The sequence below is a fragment of the Urocitellus parryii genome, chromosome 1, assembly GCF_045843805.1.
Source record: "Urocitellus parryii isolate mUroPar1 chromosome 1, mUroPar1.hap1, whole genome shotgun sequence".
Lineage (NCBI taxonomy): Eukaryota > Metazoa > Chordata > Mammalia > Rodentia > Sciuridae > Urocitellus > Urocitellus parryii.
In genome coordinates, this window is record NC_135531.1 from 11,663,451 (window position 1) to 11,682,171 (window position 18,721).

The window sequence follows — 18,721 nt, forward strand, 5'->3', positions numbered from 1 at the left end:
GCAACAAGGACAGGAGAGACCAGAAGCCCTTGTTCTTCATTTTCTCCATACCCGCAGGGCCACATGTTTTACTAATAAAGATGACACTTTTCCAGAACACTTTAAAAACTATATTCTAATTGACAAATTCCCAATTATTTCACAATTTTCAAACTTTGAAATATCTTAGATTGAAAAATGTAGGAGTGCCCCGGCACTTCCTGAGACAGAATCATTTAACTCCAGAAATCCTGGTGCTAAATTGTGATACTAAACCAGGAAAGAAATTCATTTCAAATTCTAAAATTGGGACATCACATCAAAAATACTTGGAAGACTACATTTTTTCAATGTTTCTCTTTGCCTCACTTACCGATACCGCCAATGAGTGCATATTTTTAGGCTAAATTTTCTATAATTACTTTGATTCTGGATCACATCACCACTGTCTAACTGCTAATATACTACCAAAGAGAAGTTGGAGAAACATTTCGGGTAAAACATTTTTTTAAACAAGACAATGAAACCCTGTAATTTTCAGCAAGATGATTACATAAAGGATTACCTATAATTTTATTTAATTGTATCTTTGTATTTCATTTTCTCAGCCTAACACTTTTTATTTCATTCTTGTCTCAGAAGGAAAGTGTTGAAACTATCTTCAAAGCACAATGTTCAGGGATTTTTACATGGTTAACTATTCTCAAATTGTGTCTAAGATTGTAGCACTTTTAACATAGAAGTTAAAATTCATTCTAAAAATTAGTTGCCATTGTTACTAGTACAGGGAACTGCACTAAAATATTGATCAGAAAATCTTAATGATGTACTCTGTATAAGTAAAGTAAAGAAAACTCCAAATAACATTCACAAATAACAGGGTATTACAGTATATGCAAATATATCTTACAGATCACTATGAAAATATATGTTCAAAATAATGAACTTCTGTGTTAAGTTCCATGTTGTCACAAATATAAGATTTCCCTTTTCGAGATCTTGATTTTAATCCCTATTTCTATTCTTAAATTTTTGAAGAACTTCAGCGCAATTCCCTCAAGTAGGTGCCTCAGTTTTCACTTAGCTATCAATACTGTACAAATTCCAGTTTCTCCATATTCTCACCTGTACTTAATATACTTGTTTCTCAATAATTCGTGAAACAAGCCCATACTACAAAGACAAATTCAGAAATGAGAAATCTAAAATGGTGTAACTTATAGAAACAAAGAACAGGATGGTGGTTTCCAGAGCCTGGGAGGGCAGATGGTGTGTGATCAACAGGGAGAATGTGTCGGCATTGTGAGATGAATATCTGGTGACCTGGTGTACAACACCAGGTTGCACCACAGTGGTGTGAGTGTGCACTTAACAATGTTGAACATTGTTACCACTAAAGAAGACCAGAAAACTTTTGCAGGAGACAAATTTATATTTTACATCCTGACTGTAGTGAAAGTATTAGAGATGAATGCATATGTTCAGATCCATCACATTGTATACATTAAACATGCAGTTTTTCAGATAGCAATTATACTTTCATAAGGAAATTAAAATTTTCCATTAAGAAATTTTTAAGCCAGGCATGGTAGTGTATGCCTGTAATCCCAGTACCTGAAGAAGCTGAGGCAGGAGGATCACAAGTTCAAAACCATCCCTAAGTAACCTGGTGAGACCCTGTCTTAAATAAAATAAAATAAAGTGCTGGGGATGCAGCTCAGTGGTTGAGTGCCCTTGGGTTCAACTCCCAGTAGCAAAAACACACAGAGAAAAAAAAAAGAAAAAGAAAGAATAAAAGAAAAGAGGAAAGAAGGAATTTTTTGCATTGCTGTTGCTGTATAGAGGGAGGTTGACGGTTAAGAATGTTGATTCTGAAGAAAAATATGTGAAATTCCCACACAGATCTGCCTATAGTAACTGCATGAACTTCACCAAATCCTTTAACATCTTAGCATCTGTGAAGTGAAAATAATAGAAGATGATATTTGTACCTACCTCATAGGATTTTTATGATGCTTAACAAAGAGTATACAGGTAATCATGAACTAAGAACCTAAATCAGCACCTGGCACATTGTGAGGTCTCTGTGCCGGTTAGCTTTGCTTAATTTTGTCCATATTTTAGAAACTTTTGATAGTGTAGATGGATGGAATTAATCAATGACCTATTTAAAAATAGGTCCATTTGTAGCTTCCACTTCAGAAAAGATGAAACTTAACTCAAGTGGGTGCCTCAGTTTTTACTTAGCTACCAATACTGTACAAATTCCAGTTTCTCCATATTCTCACCTGTACTTCATATCCTTGTTTTTCAATAATATTCAGACAAATCCTCCATGTTTTTAATACTAATCAAAACTTCCAGAGCTTCAGCTAAAGTTCAGTTCGTCATCTAAATGGGGGCTGGCAAATTTTTTCTGTAGAGGGGTCACTAGCTATGAGTTTAATCTTTGCAGTTTACACAGTTTCTGTCCTAGCTACTCAACTCTGACATAAATGCAAAGTAGACCTTGGCGATACTTAAGCAAAGGCCATGATTCTGAAAGTTTATTAACACAAATCGGTAGCGTGCCAGATATGGGCTACAGGTGTATTTTGCTGATTCTGATAGAAATAAGTCATAAAAAAGAGTGCTTAACTAGTTTAACTATATTTAATCTGTCATAAGGAAAAGAAACTCAGTTGAGCTAAGTATCACATTTACATTTTCTGTGAGTTTACATCCAAACTCTCTATTTACTTAAATCAAATGAAATATAAACAGTAGTCTGAAAATGTGGTGTTTCTTGTTAGTAAGCACAACAAGGAGATAAAACAGCTTATGAGAGAGAAGAAATATGCCTGGTTCCCTAGTTAATAAGATGAAACAATGTTTCTCTCTGCCTAGAGCATGGGATCAAACACAATATATGAATGTATCTCTATGGTTAAGAATGTTTATTTTTCTCATTCTCCAGTTTCTCAAGTTATACAATCTCTCTTCTTTTTTTTTCACCTATCTATATGTCAAGAAAATATTGCTGGCCATTTACAATGTTTTAATTCTATAGGGGAGGTAATTCACATTAAAAAGAAGAAAAGGAGAAAAATAGTTCTTCTCTAGAATCAAAATATTTGACTAAAAAATAAACTAAGTTCTCACTATTCCAAACATATAATTACTAAATTTTAACAAATGTTCTTCCTAATATTACACATTTATAGTTGAACAAAATATACTTAAAATGAAGTACACTTAAACAATAAAATTATAATTGACTCTATGCATAATAAATTAAAACTAGTCAGTCATGCATGATCTAATCCATTCCCACCCCATGTGTGCCTGATGCACCATAGATACCCCACAGACTCTCCCAGGCTGTGACGAATGAATGCAGAATAAAATCGAGAGTAGTTCAAAGTGTTTATGGTACATTGAAGATAAATTTTGTGGCTGGTGACACAAAAGATAAAAAATACAGGCTTATACTTTGTGTTGTTTGACCCAGTTTTATTGAGACATAATTGAAACAATCACATATATTTAAGACAAACAATGTCATATTTTGACGTACTTGTACCTTGTGAAATTATTATAGCATGGTCAAGCTAATTAGCATCCATCATCTCAAGTAGCTACATTTTTTTATATTTTGTGTGATGAAATTTAAGATCAACTCTTTCAGAAGATTTCACTTATACAATACATTATTTTAAACTCTCTTCCCCACACTGTACATTAGTTCTCCTGAATTTACTCATCTCATTGTGCCTTTTGACCAACATCTCCCTATTTTCCTTTATCCACAACCCTGTCCTTTACTTCCTATGAGTTCATCTGTTTTAGATTCTACATAAAAGTGAGATCATACAATATTTGTCTTTCTATTTCTGGCTTAATTCACTCAGCATAATGTCCTCCAAGTATACCCAGGCTTTGGCAAATGGAAGAATTTGTTTTTTATGCAATATTTTATTTGTGTGAGAAATCTTTTATCCATTCATCCACTGATGGACATGGACACGTAGTTGTTTCCACATCAAATCCATTTTGGAGGATGCTGCAGTGAACATTGGAGTGCATGTGTCTCTTCAAGATCAGTAAAGATATTTCCTACAGATATGTACACAGAAATGGGATTACTGAGCCACATGGTAATTCTATTTTTTAACTTTTTGAGGAATTGTCATACTGTTTTACATAATGGCTGAACTAATTTACGTTCCCATATGTCTTTTTAAAAATCTTCTGATTTATGACAGATTAAGAAAAAAAAATACACTTCTTTTCCTGCACCACCAGAATTTTGAGATGCAAAGCTCCGTAGTTAAATTCTCTAGTCCTAATAGTGTCATCACCTATCACTCTTTTAAAACCTCTGCTGTGGTCTTACAGAGCAGCCCAGTATGGAAAACTTAGTCCATGTTACTTAGTACATGCTACCTACGGAGAACCATAGAATGGCATGGAGTTGGTGAGGTGTGGCTATAATCTGGTTGGGGAAAAAGAACAAAGACTAAGAAACAGTTAGGAAACTGGGGTGGTTTTCAATAAAGACTTAATGGTGCACTGTAGATGAACCTCCACCATCTCAACAGCAAAGTTCTTTTAGCACCTAACTGTACTACCTTTTGCCAAGAAAAGTGCAGAAATTGTATAACCATCATGCATCTATTAAATCTAAGCAATCATTCAAGTGGACAGTGAAATTGCCTGCATTTCAATAAGATCCCGAACCCTTGGGAATCCTGTTTTATTTACATCTTTCCTCTACCAACAGGACCGTTGAGCAGCAGTTGAAAGGGCAGATTTGAAGAGTGTCCCCTCACTCCTTACTTTCAGATGAATAAAATGTGTTTTGGAATCTTCCCTCACCTCTAAACAGACTTCCCTTCACACATCACCTCATCACCTAATGAGAGAGGAACATGAAACCCTCTTACTGACAACAATTTGGACTCAGTGGGGATGTGTTAAATCAACTGCCCCAGGACAAAAACATCTTTGTCACCCCACAATAGATGGGAACTGACAGATCTAAGAGAGGAAGGGGAATGCTCTTATCGTTTATGCTTTAAACCTTTCAGCTTTAGCCTGCAGCCAGAACCACCTGGTGTCCTTTGCTGCACGCACAACACACACTGACATTTCTTTTAATCTATGAAAAAGCATAAACTCCACAGTGGCAGTGAAGTCCCAATGGTCCATTAGCTACTTGGAGGCTTTTCTGACATTACCAAATAGTAGCAGAAATAGAGAGATGTTCAAAATCAATTTCACGTTTCAAAAACTTCCCATCTCACACTCAGCCTTCTTACAGGGATCACCACAGAAACACATGTAAGCAATACAAGGTTTGACAGCTTCCTTAAATATGCATGAAGTTCTTTTAATCACTTTATCCCCATTCTATTTCCACTAAAGCATATTCCCAGTAAATTTTGAAGCATATTTCACAGCAGGAAAAAAAAAGACTTAGTTAAATACGCATCTGTACCATTTATTCAAGAATTTAGGTCTATACAACTTAACAAAAGAGAATTTGCTTTTCCAGTCTCCCTTGTTCTTCATTTAATTATTCACTTTAAACAACAGAGTGAATGTAAAATTCAGGTGACCTAAAATTAACTTTAAAATTCTGCAGACTTTGATATCCATTCAAAAGCTACAGTCCTGAAGATGGAAAAACATAGATCAAGATAGATGGAGCTATTTATAGCAGGATTAGATTTAATTTTTTAAAGAATTTCCAAGACAATTATTCATCAATTGTAAAGCTAATTCATTACTACCGCATTAGTTCTAGAATATCATTACCACAATACCTTAATTATATAATTAAAGAGTAATGTATTCCAGCATAAGATCCATAACTGAGTTAGCCTGACAATCACAGTTGCAGAGAGATTTCAGCCAGGGTCTTTTTGTGACACTTAGATATAATTTCAGAGCAAGAAGGATCAAATAGGTAAAAGGAATCTATTGGCAATGTAATTTCAGCATTTAGACAAATAATAATGCTGTCAGAAAAAAATTCTTGGAATCTCTCTTATCTTCAACTTGAAGATCACCTTATTCTATAGCATACAAATGTGGGCCTCTCTGTCATCTTCAAGAAACCAGGGGAGTTGGTGTTTATCTGTGTGTCCCTTGTACTATGCACAGAGGCACCTTCATATATAGTAGGTATTGCATAACTGCTTGTTTGAATGAAGGAGTCTAATCAAGCTTTCTCTTTGGATTGGAATAGAAAAAAAATCTCAAAACCGTATAACTGGCAAGAAAACACAACCTAATGTTCTCTGGAATTTTAGTTGACGTAAATATATGATAAAGTTGTCAATAAAGATTTGAAAACAAAACTGAACAGAACTAGAGGTTCAAATAGTAGAAATGAAACCAAAGACATTTTATTAGAGAATATATATATATATATATATATATATATATGTGTATATATATATATATATATAGAGAGAGAGAGAGAATATATATAAATATATTAGAGAATATATATATATATATATATATATATAGAGAGAGAGAGAGAGAGAGAGAATATATATAAATATATTAGAGTATATATATATATACATGTTTCCAAGTTTCTGAGTATCAAGCTAATGTGAGACATTTTCTGGTATAACTGCTCGTGCTTACAGAAACAAGGGGTTAAAGTCACTCTGCAATGACTTAAAGGAAGATTTTTTTGTATCACCAGCTAAAGGGCAAGGGACTGCAAGGATGTTATTCCTAATGAGCTCAACATGTCACTAGAGGGTGACTGTCCTGCTTTGCAGAAAGCATCATAGGAGTGCTCTGGTCTGCCTCTAAGGACCCGTGCCCATAATGCCATCTTCACAAAGCAATGAGAGTACCATGAACAATTAGAACACCACACCACCACCATCCTCATCCTACAAAAAAGCAAAAATAGTACAAAATAAACAAAACACCTGTTTCTATTCCTTACACTAAAAAAGAAGTCCGATCTAAAATGAAATTTTGGAAGATGTGAAGATTGCATTTCATATCCTCTCTATCTTTTACAATGTCTCTGTCCTATCCATACCAGTGAAATCATTGCTCTTATTAACTCAACAGACCTGAGCTCACCTTGCCTAGCACATCCATGGCCAGCAGCACCTACAGCATGAAAACAGTTCTCCTCCACTGGCATGTCTACCACTATTTTGAGAACTCACACATCCACCAAGATGACACCAGGTACCTTCCTTGTTAAAATGTGATGACCTAGAATAAAGCCTGGAAAAATAAACAAGTATATAAGGAACAAATGAATTACCTTAATTATTCTATTTCTTCATTCATCATGCTACCAGGATATGGAATTGAACAAAAGAGACTGTGTTTGGTGAGTGTGTTTCAGCATCCTAATTGATGACATGATGATAATGATAATGACTGGTGCCTGTAACTGTTAAAATTAAACATAGAAGGAGTTTAATTAAATATATATTTGTTTTTACTGTTTTTACTATTGTGCTTTTATGCTCCAGGAATCTTTAAAAGAATAAGACTTCATTTATAACCCACCATAATGCAAGACCTACTCTCATTCAGTAAGAAATGAGACAATTGTTCAGGAGTAGATGTGATAGTACGGGCTCAGGAGAAAAAGGATGAGACGTTTTTATTAAAGAAAATGGCTATTTCAGATAAGTCTAACCTACCAAAAAACCAATCAAGTATCCATTGCATTCAGCTCCTAGCAACAGTGCCCAAACATCAAGTCTGAATTGGGACAAGATTGCCTTAATTGCCCTACAATTTCTCAGTGTGAAGTCAAGGTCAGTATTTTAATGTCAAATTCTGAGCCTTTATTTTGTTACCAAAGTTGAGAATTTCTTGAGAAATGTGGAGGGACACTTTAAAGTGGAATTGATAGCTGAGTAAGAATTTTTAGGGTCTTTGTTATCATACTCCATAAGAATAAAACTTTTCAATCAAAAGTTTAGAACCATCCTAGTTAATGTGAAGGTCCACAGACTTATCATGTTGAAATTTAATCAGTATGGGAAGTAAAGATGGAAAAACTTAGTGTATGCACAGGGGAAAAAAATGGAGGGGGTATGCAATTTTTAATGTAAACAATAAAAAGTTTAAGAATTTCAGCGATATGAAATTTATATGAGTAGAAAACTCCTTTGTATGTAGAAATAAGTAAAAGTGCTATCTTAATTCAATTACAACTTCTTGTTTTTGAGGGACAGGTGGGCTGGAGAGAAGGCTCAGTCCTGGAGTGAATAGTGGGGGAGGTCCTTGTGCCAAGACAGACTGATAATGTAGTATGAGTAATAAATATTACTGTATTGAGCTGCTAAGGTTCTAAGCTCTTGTTTTCAAAAGCCTGCCCTGTCCACCCTGTCCGATGCTGAGCCTTGGCATTCAAGGCTGACACCCCAGAGAGCAGTACTTCGTTAAACAGTGTGTTCTATACAATCGGTCATTTATCAGGAGTCGATATGTTGTAAATGGTACAGGCTTTGCTCTTCTACTTCCTACCTGTATGTATTTGTCTCATCTTATTCTTTCTAGCATAGTTGTTTTTATTTTTTTTTACCTGAACATTATATGACTTATTATATGTAAATGTTGGGCAGAAAATAGTAACACATCAATTTTTTTCCTTTCTTTTAATATAACCTTACAAGTGCCCAAAATCTTCAATGTTTTTTCATCTTATTATTAAGAATTAGTTATTAAAAATAATATTCAAATATCATGTAATATGCAGCAGCATGCAAGATCTATTCTATCTTTGAAAGAGGAACATAACTGACTAAGATCTATGAACTATATTTTACAGATTTCCAATATGTATGTTATACCATATTACAGTTTGGATGTGAGGTGTCCCCTAAAATTTCATATTTGAGACAATGTGTCACAACCCAATAATTTCCAAAGGGAAATTATTGGGTTGTGACAAGCTTAACCCAATCGGGGAATTAATCTGTGATGGGATTAAGTGAGTGATGGCTGGAGGCAGGAGGGGTGTGGTAGAGGAGCTGGGTCATTGGGGGCATGGCTTTGGGATATATATTCATATTTGGCAAGTTCTCTCTCTGTCTCTCTCTCTCTCTCTCTCTCTCTCTCTCTCTCTCTCTCTCTCCTTTCTGATCATCAGGTGAGTTGCTGCCCTCCATCACACTTTTCTGCCATAGTGTTCAGCCTCATCTTCAGTATTTTTGAACCAAAATCACCGTCTGCTTCAACACCATACATATCTTGGTATCATATGTACTATTAGAACCTCTGCTCATCAGAACAGAGCCTTCAGCCTCTCCTTTCTCTTGAGGAAAAATACAGCCTAAGGTCTATGGATTGAGACCTCTGAAGCTGTGAGCCCCCAATAAACTTTTCCTCCTCTTGAATTATTCTGGTTGGATCTTTTAGTCACAGCAGTAATAAAGCTGACGAAAAAGAACCAACTATAACAATAAAACAGATTATTACTTATAGGAAATGTAACACCAATACACCAAATAAAAGCCAAATCACCAGTAATACCTTTCTGTACATCGACATGTTTTAAGTTTGGTGATAATTCAGATTTTTTTTTTACTTTGTTTTTACATTGAGTACTGCTGATGATCATTGATGGCTCCCTGACAGTTTCTCTATCCTATAAAGATCTTCTTTATGAATTTTAGTCATGATGGAGTAAATTATGTCTTCAAAAAAGGTCCTCTAACTCTTAGTGATTTAAGTGTTCATTGAGATAAAACCTATGACTACAATGTGCTTCCATAGCAAAATATAGTAGTCTACATATTGGTGACAACAATTATAAATATCATATGGAGAACAAAATTAGGCAAAATCATTAATACAATGTAGCTCCAAAAAAGCATGCTGTATGTGTGAGTCAATTCTCCATGGCTATGACAAAGTACATGAGATTAAAACTTATAAAGAAGGGAAGATTTTTTGAGGTCCACATTTCACTCCACGGTGAGTTGTCCTGTTTCCTGTTGGTCCTATAGTGAAGAAGAATATCATGGTGGGAGGGTGGCATAGCAAAGTTAATCATACCATGGCAGCTGAGAAAGAGAGAGTGAGAGAAAGAGAGAGAGAGAGAGAGAGAGAGAGAGAGAGAGAGAGAGAGAGAAGGTTCTGGATCCTGCTCTTCCCTTCAAGAACAAACCCTGCAGTGAACTAACCCCCTTCCATGAAGCTCCACCTCCGAAAAGTTCCGACACAACCCAGTAATGACCAACCCTTAAACACAAGGCTTTGTAGAATCTTTAAGATTCAAACGACAACCACATAAATGACTATAGAAATCTGTATTTTCAATCATGCTGTTATATAGATTATTTTCACCTCCTATCCAGTCTGCAATTGTGTATAAGCCCATCATGACCTGGAGTTCTTGCCAGAATAATCTCGTGATACTTAGGATTGCCATGCAAGATTTCTGTGGCTCAAACTGGAAAGATCTTGTGGTTTTTAATTTACTTTCTTCACACAGAAACTTAGCAATGTGTTCTAGGCTAAAACACACTGAACCTTTTGATAAAATAATAAACTAGGTTCACTAAAATTATCAGATGAACACTTCTGACAAAATGTGTCAGTGATTTGGCTGAATACCTGGCCTGGCAGATCATTATGTTGAAACACCTTTTCAATGACTAGTAATGGAATGAACCAAAATTACCATCTGATTCAATACCATACATATCTTCCTTATTTGATGGTGTGAAAAGTAATAGCAAACCCAAATTCACTGGAACTTTTTCCAAAACAAATTTAAAGTATAGAACATTATTTTGGCTTTCAGTAACTTATAATGTCTTTGCAGGTTTGTTTATATTCTAGAAAATTTATGGGAAACCCATTATTAAATTTGTCCCTATCTATTAAAAGTGAACACCATTCTTATATCAAAGTGAGAAAGATTGCTTTATATACTTTAAAGTATGCCTTAAGTGCAGTGTATATTTTGTTGTCTCAGTTGTTTCTGGGTACCTGAAGAGATTCATGTAGAATGATCAAGAATGAATTTCCATATAGAATAACACAAAAGTATTGAAATAAACTCAAGCAGATCTTAAAATTGTCTCATCTTCCACACACCTCTCTGCTCCTGGCTCATACAGCATGCGGTAGGGAACCAAAAACACAATGACCACTAGGGTTGCCGTATTTGGGACATACTTGTGTTTGGATAAAGCATTCATTATTCATCCAGGATTTAAATTTAACTGGGGGTTCTGCATATTATCTGGAAACCCTGTTGACAGTACGTTCCTTGAAATATTATAGTGGTCAAGTTAAATAACTGTTAATATTTCTTGTGTTTCTTTTCTTGGAATGAATTATTCATTTGTGCTGAGCAGTGTGCAAGCAATAATAAAACCAAATCCATATTTTTGTGACACTCCTGACAAACTGCTGCTATATTAAAGAAATAAATTACAAGTCCTATATTGCTCAGCGGCACCACTCTCATCCCTGTTTTTGAAGCATTTCAATCAACCCTGCAGTCTTCACCATGTTGTAAGATATTAAGCATATATTTTATCTATCTTAGAGTAGCATTTTTTTTCTTCTGAAACTTCACAGTTTCTTCAATTTTTTTTCCAGATAATGGTCAAACTGGCCATTTGGGTTATAAATTAGGTTTTTCATGGCTAATGTACTTCACATCGGCACTCATTATACAATTATGTCATCACAAGGCTCTGGTACAACATGAAAGGAATGTAAATGTCAAGATTGATGACGATGGCTCTGAACCAGCTCATTAAAGGCAATGGTGTGAATAATATAACTGTGTTGCTTTTGAAAGAACAGAATATGTATCATCCACCTATCAGTGTACCAAAGCAGAATCATAAACATAGATCTCTAACTGCAGCCCATTTAAATGATGAAAGGTTGTATATTAATCTATGAAATAGATTTCACCCAGGGGAAAAATTGTTCTATTTATGAACGTTAAAACATTCAGTGCACAGAGAAGCACTTATCTGATGAGCATCCATGGTATGCAGATGTGTTTTACTAATGTTTCCTGCTAAGATAAATAGGTCACAGTCAGAAAAGATGCTGCCATAATTTACTAGAAATAAAGAAACTAAAAAAGAGCAACATGTAGGCAAATTTTTATAAAGCACAAAGTGTAAGTATTTTAAGCTACTGGACCTCCATGTTTGATGTATTTAATTCAAAAGCTATTGACAAAACATGACAATAAATATAAATATATACATATTACATAATATAATAGCCGAATGCATTTTCATACTTAGTATTCCATAAAGGGAAGTTAATAAATCTCTTGGCAATGATTGTATGCTTCAGAACCAACTTTATTTTCAGAATTATGAAAACTCAATACATTTTATTTCAGTCTAGAGGAAATTATTTAATGGTAATGGCTCCCTTTTCTTTACATTCATAATTAAATCAAGAAATTCCAGTTTACTCACCTAACTACAATTCTTACCAGAAAAACTCAGTAGATTCTTCTCCATGATACTTGCCACTTAGATATCTTTGAAGCGTCATATCTTGTCTATATAAACAGCATCCGCTAAGCCAGAAGATCGAGGATATTTATATTTTGTGGACTCTCACAGATGTTTCTGGGCCCATCTCCTACCTGCTGAGACCCAAATTACAGATTCCAAGGAAGAATCAAATGTCAAGCAAAGTAAGAAATAACTACTGTATTTGGGGACAAGGTAGACACTTCAAATATTCTAGTGTGTAGTTGTCCATCAATATCAGTGAGGGATTGGTTGCAAGACTCCCAAGAGATACCAAAACCTGCAGGGGGTCAATTCCTTTATGAAAAATGTCCTAGTACTTTCATGTGACCTATGCATGTCTTTGTATTCCTCTAAAAAGGTCTAGATTACTTACATTATTTAGTACAATACAAATACTACATGAATCATTGCCATACTGTGTTGTTTAGGAAAGAATGACCCCCAAAAATATCTGGACACATTCAGTAACATAAACTTTTTCTCAAAAATTTTCTGGTTTTGGTTGATGATTATCACCCTTAGATGTTCGGTAATGATACATTTTTGAGGCTAGGATGCCAAAAATGTAAAAGATCTTGCATGTTGCCTGAGGTCTCTAAGATGACAAGTGGTAGAGAAAATATCCGGACCAGGACTCCTCATGGTAGCGAGGTCTCTTTCCCCAGGACCTGTGATGGTTCACAGAGCAGGAGGAAGACGTTTGATGCTGGGTAAGTCTGACTCCATGCCCCGTTACCTGCTTTCTCCAAGAGCATTTATGATGTTTCATTCCTGTGTCTCTTTCTTCTTGAATGATGTTGTCCAAAGTCATAGTGCTATGAGGGAGGGGCTTTTAAGAGATGATTAGGCCATGAGGCCTCTTCCTTTGTGCCTGGGATGAAGAGGATTCATGCAGAATAGAGTATGCTCTCTTGTCCTTCCAGCTTCTGTCTGGTGAGGACACAAATTTAGTGACATTGAAATTTGTCACTAAACATGGTGCTGTATCACTCTGTTAATCTATTTTTTTTTAACTTTAGTTTTCTATAATGCCGTCCCTTGTTCCTAGAATAGCTTTGAACTCTACCTCCAACATTAAAATGTTTCAAATTTTTTTCCATATTTTTTAAATTGCTTCAAATAACATTTCCTCTATGAACCACAATCTTCCCCTCCCCTCTCTCTCATCTCTCTCTCTCTCTCTCTTTTTTTTTTTTTTTTTTTTTTGTGTGTGTACACGTGCACGCTTCTGCATCCTCAAAGGACTGTAAGTAGTGACTGTGGAAATGATTTTCAGAGCTAGCCGACTCTCAGTTTAAAGCCCTGCATGGAGGATAAAGACACTAACTTTTCAGATCATGTTCTAGACATGTCCCTTGTTCCCTCTTCAGTTTAATCTCTCTTTGTTTCCTTTCGCATGGATTTTACCAAACTATCTTTACTTTTGCAAAGATAACAACCTTATCCATACTTCCTGGATGTTTTCATGCTGTTCTAAATAATGAGAACCATCTTCTTTCCTTGAATAGATAAAGTCCAGCTCATTTACAACCTTTGTAATAAGTAATTTTCAGAATTTGATAGATAAAAAATTGGACAGCACAGTATATCTACTTTGATAACAAATAATAAAAATACTCAGTGGTTACAGTGACTTCATTTCTCACTCCCTTGTGTAGGCAGCTCAGGTTTGGCTGATAAACATTTTCCATGTACCTTCTCATTTATTGGGGGACCTAGGTAAAGGACATGTTCCTATTTTGATTTATTTTTTTTTTCCTGTGGCAAGAGAAAAATATTTAAATAGGTAGAAGAACTATTAAATGCCCTTTATAGTTGCCTCTTGAATTTCAGTGCTCACCACAACCTGTCACCTGTCACTGGCAAAAGTCAGACACATGGATGAACTCAACAGGAACAGGAGGCCCTACATGTGCTGAGGCAAGGGTGAATTAATTTGTAATGGAAAAGTGAGTATTTGGAAACAATAATTCAATTCTACCTCTTTCATCCTCCTTACAAGTTTATTTGAATTATTTGCCTGTAGATAAAGAAATGTGATTTATTCAGTTTTATGACTCCAGTAACTAGCACAGTTCCCGAAAAACAATTATGTTCATTAATTGTTTATTAAATAAATTATTATATGAATGAATGAATAAATAAATGAAAAAACTAATATAAAACATTTCGTTGAGGTTGATTTTGATAATTTTACCGTCCAGACCATAAACAAAATATCTTGAGGACATGGGTTTTACTCAAGCTTCTATCTCTCTACACCCTCCATTCTTCATCATGTGAGTATATATTCAGAAAACCTTACTAAGCCATGAATAATATGTGACTGTAGGGTAAGCAACTGTACATAACTTATGTGAAACTAACCACAACTGTAACTGTCTTTTAGAATTAATCCTAAGTGAGTCTGTCTCCATCCTCCGCTAGCTGCTCTTTAAGAACCACTTTCCTCAAAGTCTACTGATTTACATGTTAATCACAACTGAAAAGCAACATCCAGACTTTGGCTTTAATAAAGATATTCAAACGTATCCTAGAACAGTTGACACAAATAATTAACCATTTTATTACTGTCATCCATGGAGAAAAGGAGGAAAGTAAAGGCCATTTCCCTTAAATATCCTTTTTCTCTCCCAAGAAACTAACCAAGTTAAAGGAAGAACAAGCACAAGACTGAGCCAGAATATTCAGATCAATGTTATATCTCAAAGAGCAACAGCTTTCTCCCGTGTATGCTGGGAATTACAACAACTTATTGTGTCATATGCAGAGAGGTGCATGCAAAAAATCTTGGGATGCAGGTCACAAAATGGACAAAGCCAGCTATGTTAGTGTTGTCACTGAGACTGTAGTCTGACTTATAAAACCCTCTCCCTGCAGTGGCTGGTGTGGAATTAAGGACATGAGAGCCATGAGGGATGGAGATGCTATTCTCTGGCATAGCCCAAATAGGAATGGGCACGCTATCTATCTGGCCTGTCATTACTGGGCTTCCTGAATAGTGTCAAGAGAGTTGCAGGCATGACTTGGTGAAGAACAGACAACTGTAGAGGAGGTGTCTGTCCAGGCTGTTGCCACTGGATATTCCCCATAAGCACTTTTCAATAAAACTTGTAATAAAAGGAAATAAATAGGGAAAAGATAGAAACTCTATAAAAATGAGCAATTTTTGCTTATTAAACCTAGCTCTGGGAATCATACAGTGAATGCAAGTTTGTTTGACTGGGTTTGTTTTAAATAGATCTGTGTAATGAAAATCCAAGGAGGAAGAACCATCTACCTGCAAAGACATCAAATCTCTCCAACAAAACAAAGTCGACACATATACATCTGCTCCATTTTTTAAAAAAAAGCTAAATTTCTTATTTCATTGCATTTTCTTGAAACAGCATGGAATTGAATAGAAGAATAAGCTGCAACAGTTACTAAGAGAGTGAGTGGAAATACTATGCAATGGTTACTTGTTCAGTTGGTGAGAAACCTTGACAGAGCCAGCATCTGTCACTGACAAGGACACTCCTCTGACCACAAAATGATGGTGCGGCCATAACTGGTATCATTGTTGGCACTTTGTCCTGAATTTGCATGCCTTTGTCATTGATTCCATCCCAGGCTTGCCTGTCCCACTGCTGTTCTGTTCAGACTGTCCAATTTAACATCTTACTAAATTTCCCACCACACCTATAGTAATTTTTCCTGTTCCTGGTGCTCAATTTTGAGTGATTTTTTTTCTAACAAGCTAAATTAAGTACCTGTTGAGAATAGAGAAAGCATAGTAAATCTAATTTATTTGTCACAGTTGGGTAAGGAGGATCTGAAGAAAGTTTCAGGACCCCTGGAAAGAATCATAAAAAATAGCCTTTTTGAAGGGAATGCTTCTAAAATATATACAAAAAATCCCCTTTTTCTTAAAAAATCACTCAAATCTATACTGCTATTACTATTTTACATATGTATTTCCATACCATTTTCCTTGTTTTATGAAGGCTGTCAATTATTGTATTGTTTAATGTTTCTATAATCCGTGATATACATTCCTGTACATATTTTCTAATTCAGTACTAGTTATCAACAATAAAACTGGTAAAAAAAAATTTAGATTGCAAAAATTCTATGAATTTCAAGTGAAGAGGCTGGGAATAAAACCCATTTATACCAAGTGAAATGCAAGCCCTAATGGTATATTGCTGCTGTTATTGTTTTCTTCTACATCATGTTTTTTTTTTAAATTTTTTTTCTTCCCAGTTACTGTTCATTTTGGTAATTAAATTTGCCCCAATACTTAGGTCTGGTTCTTTGCTGAGGCTGATAGACAGGTAAATTAAACATACTATAATTTTCCAAAAACTGTAGGGCACCATTTAATATAAAATATGTGATTATTTTTATCAACCTCCAAAACATAAAAATCCTTCCCGTGAAACTTCTCTTATACCCTAGAATGTTTTATTATGTATTCAATAAATGACTACTTATGGACTTACTTATGTATGCATTTTTATCTTGCATTATCCAAAACTAAAGAACGGGAGTGGAAGGAGGTGGCTGAGACGCTCCTGGAACTGCTGGCTCAGCCTCCTTGTTGTGCTGACGGACTTCCCTTCCTTCTGGTTTTCACCATGAGGTATCATTGCTTTCAACCTGATTGTGGGGCCCTAACAGTTTTCCCTCCGCTCATCTTCATCAGTTGCTTTATCAGTGTTGTCTAATTAACCCACCAAGCAAAGCTCAGCTCTCAGACCTGAAAAAGCATAGCACCACGTTCGTGTTTATTTTCCCGGCTTAACTGGGATAACACGACACTGTTCTGTGACCAGATGTTCACTATAGTTTTGCTCTAAAACTTTTGAACGTTCTGATATATAACTCCTGTTTTCTTTATAGGATCTTCACACACACACACACACACACACACACACACACACACACACACACACTTGAAAAGAGAAAGTTTTGTCCCAGGATCTGAGTCAAATGTAATACATCACGGCAGTATTGGCTCATAATAGCGGCTATTATTTTTTGTTTCATGATTGATGTTGTCAAGTGTATGCTTAGTGTCTGGGTCTCTGTGATCTGCCCGAGCAATTTTGCCTTGATTGACTTTCTAGAGGTTTCCATGAACAATATATTCGTTAGATCCTTCAGTGCAAAGGAGTCAGCTGCCCCTCCTGGAACACGCCCCATGCTGAGGTGACAAACAAGACACAAGCAGGACATGAGCCTTCTGTGTGCTCAGGAACCCCTGCCCTCCTGCTTTCATCTCTGCTCTCATATTACATCATTGTCCTCCCCACAGTAGCCATTGAGATTCTGTTACAACACATGTCCCATCTCAATCATTAAAATGCTGGGAGCCAAGCAACTTTGGCAAGAACCACCCTTAAGGACCCATGTGTCACACTGACCCACCTTGAGCACATTTCATTCCTGTCACCACTCGGTTAATGTCACTTGAGGTTTCTAAAATGCAATGTTATCTCTCTCATAGTTTCATTAGGTGAAAAGGTTAGATTATGGTACATTGCAAACCCATCAACAGAAATTCACCTGCCTCAGTAACACAAATAAATCCAGCATCCAAGAAAGAAGAAAAGGAAATATCCAAGCACTGCCAGCGCTCTACTTACGGATTCACCCAGGCTGATGTGGGGAGCAAGACTGCAGCTGCATGTCTACCAGCCCTTGGAATCCATAGCTGGTGGCTGTAAGCCAAGACAAGGCAGATGGGACGCTGGTGTTTAGTTACAGTGGGCGTGATGTTGGCAACGACGTTCAATTGCAATTCTCCCTGTCAACAGGTCTGCCCTCCTCAGGAAAGAATGAAGGCATAAGCAAGAACTAAAGATGGAGGATGATTTGATAGTGTCTGTGGGGACAAGCAAAGCTCTCAGTTCAATGACAGTGTTATAAATATTATAATGGAGTTATTAGTGAGTGCAGACTGAAAAGCAGCTGGAGGGAGCAGTCAAAAACGCTGTAGCCTCAGGCCTGAATACGAGAGTGTACAGCTGAAAAGACTGCATCATGTTCTGTTCTGTACAGTGGTGCAGCCAGAGGAAGATACAGCATGCTCCGCCACTGGCTCGAGGGAATGGGTGTCTCATTATTCAGAAGGTTTACCTGGTGTTTGCTCCTGAGGAACAGCAGTGATGATATCTGAGTGAGTCTCTTTTGACTCTGGTTGCAATATTGGGAACTGCAAGCCATGTCTCTGGAGAAGAGGAGAGAAC

At 36.1% G+C, this 18,721-nt stretch overlaps 1 long non-coding RNA gene across 1 annotated transcript in view; it reads right to left on the reverse strand.

The window, feature by feature from the left end:
- LOC113185304 (uncharacterized) overlaps positions 1 to 18,191 on the reverse strand; it is a 65,525-nt gene extending 47,334 nt beyond the window's left edge. The window contains exon 1 of the long non-coding RNA XR_003301114.2: positions 18,119 to 18,191. This is a non-coding gene — a long non-coding RNA (uncharacterized LOC113185304). The remainder of the gene's footprint in view (positions 1 to 18,118) is intronic.
- Between the last annotated feature and the right edge of the window lie 530 nt (positions 18,192 to 18,721).